The following is a 7899-nucleotide window of genomic DNA, read 5'->3' on the forward strand; positions in this document are numbered from 1 at the left end:
TTATACTCCCTCCAGTCAGATGGTGACCCCCATCACCCCATCAAATTGCCCTTGTCAAAGTCAACAGTGACATCTATGCAGCTAAATCAAGGCCCAGTGCCCGTCCTACATATCACTGGACATGCTGCCCCCTTCCTCCTATTTGGAACACGTTGCTCACTTGGTTTTCAGGCCATGACTCTTTTCTAGTTTTCCTCCTATCTCATAGTCATTCCTTCTCATTCTCCCTCAAGTGCTCCTCCTGATCTTCCCTACCTCCTCATACTAGAGGGCACAGGGCTGGCCACCGGGGACTCTTCTCTACATGCCCTACTCTCTTGGTGATCGCATTCAGTCACGGCCTTCACAGGATTCTTCCAGGCCCTCATCAGTCCTTCCCCCTCCCCACATGAGGGTTACAGAGGTGCCACTTGTTTGTGGCTCATTGAATAGATGTCATTGATATGGACAATCTGTTTATTAGGAACTGTTACATCCAGCTAATCATTTCATTCATAAACGACCAACTAACCCTCATCCTGGAATCCTTTTGACTAATTCAAGTCAGGTGTGATCCCATGACCTCCAGGTGAGCAGTGGGGTATCCAATTTGCCACCCTGGAGCCATCCATCCCTCTGGCTTTAGAGTCCTGGTATTCCATGATACTCCCTTCCCTGACAAATCCCTTGTCACCCAACCCCATGCAGGTGCACGCCTCAAATCTGTAGCTGCAGCAACTCCTGCTGGTATCGGTGCAGCTGTTTCCTTTCATGAACCTCTTTTGTGCACTGACATATCTGAAAAAAAAGAGGGGGAGCATATTGAATTTCAGGAGATGAACCAGCTGGTTTAAGACAGACAAGGAAGAAAACGATGACTTGGTCACTTTTTCTCAATTTTCATGAGAATATAGTTCCAGGAATCCAGGTCCATGCAGGGAGTTGCACAGTGTTAATCTTGCCCCTGAGATACGGATTAAGAAGATTCTGCCCATAATGATGCATGCTTTTCAAATATCCTTCCAAGCCTGGAATGTAGAGATCGTTCAGGAGCTCAGAATCTGAACACTGTCACTATAGCCCACTCTGGTTTCAAATTCACTTTGTGTTCTTTCTTGTATTTTTTATTTTTTCCAGGTGTGGAGATTGGTTAAGTGGCCACAACATACTCTTACTTAACATCAGTGCCATTTGAGGACTCAGCTAAATTGGCACTGGGGCCAATATGCGACTTTTTTGACCTTGTAATTGCAAATATGGAGCTGTTTGTTTTCTCAGAAGTGTCTAAAACATGTGAGACAGGTATAAAGTTTCCACATAAGCCAACCTCTTTGTTTGGGTCTGATCTAAACAAACTGCTTCCTGCAGCTGGGCCAAGAATATTCCTTCCAGTCCTATCTTTTTGAGCAGGCCCAAGCTTGGAGACTTCCAAGATGGAATTCTGCCATGACTCGTATGTGGCAAAATCTTAAACCAACACTTCTCAGTGCCAGAAAAATAGCAACATAGCCCAGGAAGAAATCAAAGCTGCATTCCTATTAAACAAAAAAAAATTATTAACATGATACAAAAAGAAAGACCATTTTGTTAATGATCAAATATACAGGCTTCAGCCAATTAAAGCTTTGAAGCAAATAACCATAGCTAGAATCCCTCACTGGAGCTAATCATTATAGCAAATGACATTTGAAATCTTTTTTTTTTTTTTCCTCCTAACTATAAGAATTAAAAGTTAAAACAAGTTGCCAGCACAGCATGTGATCTGAGCTCAAAGTGCACTTGCTCCAAATTGCAGAGCCTTTGACTCAAATGGGACAAGACCCTCTTCTGCCCAGATTAGCTAAACAGAATTTGCAGTGAAACTCCCTAATGTCTGCTAGCAACAAGAACTGCGTCCTGACAACCTGCAGGGAGGGGAGTCACGTGCTGGACTAAAGCAAGCTCCAAACAACGAAGCCTGGTGCTTGGCATTCCTTTGTCCAGCCATTCCCAGTGGGTTAACAAGAACCAAGAGAGCAAGGCTTCTGTGAGCCAGTTAGCTCTCCTCCAGTTTGCAGTCCAAGATTGCACCTTACACTTGGTCATCGATCTTAAAATGCAAGCCCCTTCTTGGGGCACCTGGATGGCTCAGTAGGTTAAGCATCCAACTCTTGATTTCAGCTCAGGTCATGATCTCACAGTTCATGAGATCAAGCCCTTTGCCTGGCTCTACACTGACAGTGGGGAGCCTACTTAGGATTCTCTCTCTCTCTGCCCCCCCAAAATAAATAAATAAACATTTAAAACAATGTAAGCCCCTTCTCTCTGTAGAGCAACCAGCCCGTGGAGGGTGAGGGGAAAAGTTCTCCACCTTTGCTAAAACAGCTCAGAGGTTTTAACTACTGATCAGGAGCTCAGCATCATCAAATAGTGAAAGAAGAAAACACTACCATGGATTCTAGATTGGTTAAATAAAATATGGAGTAAACATCCCATTCAAGAGAGACCCCATTTTTCAACGCAGTAGGGATGTCTTTTGTACCTAACAATGATTCATGTTTAATGACACAGTAAACCCTTGCATTTTTATAGGGCTTTACAATTTATAAATCACTTTCACACATACTAATGCTTTTTTAATCCTATTAGATAGCAAGGCAGATATTTTACCCCACCTCACAGATTTAAAAAAGAAGAAACAGGAGCTCAAAGAGATCACGTAATTTGCCCAAAGTCATGCTAAGAAGCAATTAGAGAAACATCCAGGTCCAATCCCAGGTGCTTGCCTCTATACACAGTGGATTTTGACACCTGCCCCTGGAGAAATATCAAAAAGTTCAAAGTCGCAACTCTGATCGATCTCATGTGTGCAGATGAAATGAAGGGGAAAAAATATGGATTTTTCTCTCCCTGGCCCCACCACCACCCCAACCAAGCACAACTGTGTCCATAAGACCATGACCAAAAGCAGTAAGTAGCCCACTGCACTGGCTCTTCTCACCAGCCATCTCAGTTTATTACTAACTAAATTCTTCTTGCTACCCATCCTTCCTCACTCCACTGCCACATATACTCCCTAGAGTACAAGCCCCTGAGGGCAGGGTCTGGGCCATTCTTGCCTTGTGATGGTCTGCTGTGCACCACAGAGTTCATTTCACTTACCAACTGCCTATTATATATCTGCTCCTCATCATTTTGGGAAAATACGAGCTTATCCCGAGGTAGAGCTAGGAGCATCGAATGGACCGCGTTGCTTCCTCACTAATCACCATCTACTAGATTCCCCTGTTCATGCTCCTCTGAGAAAACATAAGAGATGGGACCACATGACAAAGGCAGTGGTCTACATCCAGGCACAGCCTCCAAGCCTTGAAAATACCTATTATTTTATACCTGAAGGATTTTACTCACACAATAGCCTTTGCTACTGACACTAACAGGATATAAAGAGAACAAGTCTTAGACCTCACTCCAGGGGTAAACGAAGAGAGATTTCTCATCTCTAAGGCAGTGCCATGACTTGCACCAGCAGCATAGCACCCGTTCAGAATTCTGAAAGACTACGGGTGAACCAAATGCATAGGTATAAGCTGCAAACCAGGAGTGAATGTAATAAGGACTATTAGGAGAGGCTATCAAAGTAGGAATGGGAAATATGTCACACCAGGCAGTCTCTTCTTTGACCTATTTATAGCAGACATCATCAATGGACACAGCAGGGATCTGTGTGTCCTGCCAGGGACCTGACCTATCAGGGATCTGACCCTCCCAAATACCACACTCCACATGGCCATCACCATTCAGGTAGGATCAGCAAGCAAGATGTCACCTATTTGCCATCCTTGTGTTTAAGACCTTGCTGGAAATCAGCATTTCACATGTTAGCCCTCAGTCATGGTGCTTCCTCATGCCCCTCTGATTCCAAGACTCCTGCTATTATATTAACAATCCAATTCTGGGGGGTCTGGGTGGCTCAGTCGATTGACCGACTGAGTCTTGGTCTCAGCTCAGGTCATGTGTTGCTGGGGTCATGGGATCAAGCCCCATGTTGGGCACTGAGTGTAGAGCCTACTTAGGATTCTCTCTCTGTCTCCCTCTGCCCCTCTCCCCCACTTGTTCTCTCTGTCTCTCTCCCTAAAATAAATAAAAATTTTCAAAAATGAACAATCCAATTCTGATGATCTGGATTCTTGACCTCAGCTCTTGGTTGTTCTTTGCCCTTTCCCCCACACCGATGCTCAGCCCCCGACCTCTGGCCAGGGGTTCTGACCAAGGCCTGGTGACCTGCCTCTACTCCTAATTCTTGTCCCCCAACACACATCTTGTTCTCATCTCTTCCTCCCCACCCCACCCCCCATTCACCATTGAGACTCAGCAGAAAGGACCCTGACCAGGTCTAGAGTCCCTTCTCTGACTGTATAACAACAGCCCAAGATCACTGAATAACTGAGATAAGCATGGCAGAAGCGAGGAAATTCCAGACTAGGAAAGGAGAAGGGGAGAAGCTAGCTCATGGTTCACAAAATCTCCCTCAGTTATGGAGTTTATCTGAAGGTTGGGCCCTTCAGAGAAAGTGAAAGATTCCAGTTCTGGCTTTTTTTCTGCTTTATGGTCAAGTTTCTGCCTTCGAGGTAAAGAGCAGATGTTTCCTAAGCTCCCAGGGATTTGTCGGCCTTGTTCACACCTTCAGCAGACAGTTCATTGCAGGTTTAATTTATATGGTTCTATTTCACTGGTGGGACAATAACTCGCGCTCCATCTTGAGTCACAAAATGGCGGCGTGCAGGAAAGCCAGACTTGCCTCCCCACGCCTCTCGCTGCTCACCTCCCTACTCCCCAGCCTCCCTTCCATCGCATTCCCCCGTGTTCTCTGAATCCAAACGATACAGCCCATCCCACATTGGCGACGTGCTGCCAAGGAGGCTCCCTGTCGGAGGAGATGTCCCTGGAGAACATCGATCGGTCGGGAAGCCTGCCTGTGGGGTTCAAAGCCCAGTTCTGTCTGCAATTCACCAGCCAAATGGCTCCCCTCTCTGGGCCTCAGTTTCTTCATCTGTAACCTGAGGGGGAGTTGGGCTCAATGACATTGTATTAAACTCAAGTTTCTCATCTGTGAAGGGAGGCTTTGGACCTCCGCGCGGGTTGTGCCCTCAGACTTCCCACAATGCCCCGCTACTACTCCCCTGCTATTGAGGCTTAACCAGCAGAGGGAGAATCATTCCCAGCTGCTGGCAGCCTAATCCGGCTGCCTTGCGGGGAGTTTTGTTATGCCTATTTCACAGTGGGTCGTGTCAAGTCAACATGTATTTCTTAAGTGCCTCTGACAAGCCCAGAAAGAGGGTGGAGCCCTCTGGGGCCTCAGTGACTTCATCTGTGAAATGAAAGGCTTACGCTGGCTGAGCTTCTGAGGTGCCTCCCAGCTCTTAAGTCTTGAGAGTCAAGATTCCACTGGGGGAGGGAGGTCCCACCCTGGGGTTGCCAACCTCCAGCCCCACCTCTGATGTGGCCCAGGTCCAGCTCCTTTCAAGCCTGTTGCGCCTGGGACCACACGTGGGCAGTGCAACCCTAAATGCAGCTAATAACCCATTCGGAGGCAAGGTAGTGCACGCGTCACAAACACAGTCATCCCCCACCCTGTCTCCTTGGCTGAGTCTTGTCCTTGCCCCCTCCCCAGCCTGCAGCTCTCTGGGCTACTTTAGAGAGAAGGGGAGGGGCAGATGCTTGTCTAGATGGTGTGATTTGAAGAAAGTCCCCACCACCCCCACAAACTATCTCTCACAGACCTGCCTGAAACCCTCATCATAGGCACTCAGTTTCTTTGCATTCAAGCATCTTGCTTCCAGAAGTTTCCTGTTAAATGTGCACAGAAAAGGAGCATGTACTCAGCCTTGGACTTGTTTTCCCAATGCTACCCTCTTGCCAGCTCCCATTCACCAGCTCCCATTGCCACTCTCCAGCCGCCCAAAAACATCTGATAAACACAAGAAGAACTTACCCCCACAAAAAGAGGCACGAAACCCAAATTTATGAAGGAAAAACTGAATAGGAATGAGGAGTAAGGAGGCATGCTGTCTGGCTTCCACCCTGACTTATGTCCTCAACAGCTAACAGAAGAAACAGGATTGGAGAAGGAATTAGTTGAAGAAGAGAAGGGTAGGGGATAATGTAATCGTGATTTTCAAACCCACTGTGTTATTAGGGTTTTGAAGGAATTAAAGTTCTCACTTTGGAGAGTCACAAAGCCCCATCACTGTTTGACTTGGCTCTGTGCGCCTCTTCTTAGATTACTGCACGTGTTTACTATTTAAATTTGAATGAATAAAAATTAATTTTGAGTGGATAAATTTTGAGGGATAAGTGTAGATGCACAGATGGAAACCACAGATATACCGAATTAGGATTCGCTCTCTGCCCTCCCCGTGGAAGCCAGAAGAAACAGTGGCTTCACCCTCCATGGAGCAGGATTTAAGCCATGTGGGAGACTTCCCTGAAGAGCGGGTTGTTGAATCTGAAAGAGTGAGTTAAAGGAGATTGTGAGGGCATTTCCTTTTTTCGGTAAATGTTTTTAAAACAGAACCAGTTCCCATTTGTTATGGACGGAATTCTGAACCCCCCACCCCCAAAGTTCACATGTTGAAGCCCTAGCCAATATGACTGTATTTGGAGAAAGGGCCTAGAAGACGGTAACTAAGTTTAAATGAGTTCATAAGGTGGGGCCCTAATCTTACAGTGTCCTTATAAGAAGAGGAAGGAGGGGTGCCTGGGTGGTTCAGTTGGTTAAGCATCTGACTCTTGGTTTTGGCTCAGGTCATGACCTCACGGTTCTTGAGTTCAAGTCCTACTTTGGCGTCTGCACTGACAGTGTGGAGACTACTTGGGATTCTCTGTCTCTCTCTCTGCCCCTCCCCTGCTCACTCTCTATCTCTCTATCTCTCTCAAAATAAATAAATAAGCATTAAAAAGAGGAGGAGGAGGAGGAGGAGGAGGAGGAGGAGGAGGAGGAGGAGGAGGAGGAGTGAGAAGGCAGCCATCCAGAAGCCAAAGGGAGAGGTCTCACTAGAAACCAGATTTCCCATAACCTTGATCTTGGACTTCTAGCCTCCAGAACTGGAAGAAAATAAATGTCTACTGTGTAAGCCACCCAGTCTGTGGCCCCCTCATTATGGCAGCCTGAGCTGACTAACACGTTTCTGCCTGAGGGAGGGAGATAAAACGGGTCCATTAACAAATGGGGATTAACTACTTTTCTAGGCACTGGGTTTGTGGCAGTAAATATGACAACATCTCCAGCTGGGAGGGGCAGCCTCCTCACAATACCTCTAGCCTGTGGGTTCTAGAATCCACATGGCTTTTTCTAACATGCAGCCTCTGGGACTGTGTAGCTGTACCTTCCCCAGAGTGGTTAGGAACAGTGCTTATTGTCTGGGTGAGGAAGCCAGTGAGCGAACTACTCTCCTCTCCCTCTAGACTGTTGCCTCAGCAATGCCAGGAGTCCAGGTGTAATGCCATGGAGTCCAGATTTGACCTGTCAAGAAATAAGAGGATGATGCTGTGGGGAAATCAGAAGCAGCCATTGTTCCTCACAAACAAACCTGAGGAGAGCAGACACCCCGGGTGGGTCTGCAGACCTAGAATGGCTTCTGGAGCCAAAAAAGAACCAGTGGAGAGTCTGATGCCTTAGGGTAGAGACAATGTCAGGGGACAGTTACCCTCAGGAAGCCAGAGGAGACAGGAAGAGGAAAATGGGGGATTTTAAAAGGAAATTGGGCTAGTGTGGGCTTAAAGAAAGGAATCAGACTGTGCTTGAAAGCTGGGACAACTTGCCTGTCTTTTCAACAAACTCTGGTTAAAATTAAGAGCAGAAATCTGCACTTGATAAAAAACTTTCATCTCAACACTTTTGAAGAAGGAGCAGAAGGAAGTCAGGCTATTTGTGTCTCT

At 46.6% G+C, this 7899-nt stretch overlaps 1 long non-coding RNA gene across 1 annotated transcript; it reads right to left on the reverse strand.

Annotated features, from left to right (window-relative positions):
* Positions 1–438: 438 nt before the first annotated feature.
* On the reverse strand, positions 439–5553 carry LOC131497400 (uncharacterized). The gene is made up of 2 exons (XR_009254950.1): positions 5350–5553; positions 439–777 (listed from the first exon to the last, which is right to left on the reverse strand). It is a non-coding gene; the product is annotated as an uncharacterized LOC131497400 (long non-coding RNA).
* Positions 5554–7899: the final 2346 nt, after the last annotated feature.

The sequence above is a fragment of the Neofelis nebulosa genome, chromosome 2 (assembly GCF_028018385.1).
Source record: "Neofelis nebulosa isolate mNeoNeb1 chromosome 2, mNeoNeb1.pri, whole genome shotgun sequence".
In the NCBI taxonomy this organism is placed as follows: Eukaryota; Metazoa; Chordata; class Mammalia; order Carnivora; family Felidae; genus Neofelis; species Neofelis nebulosa.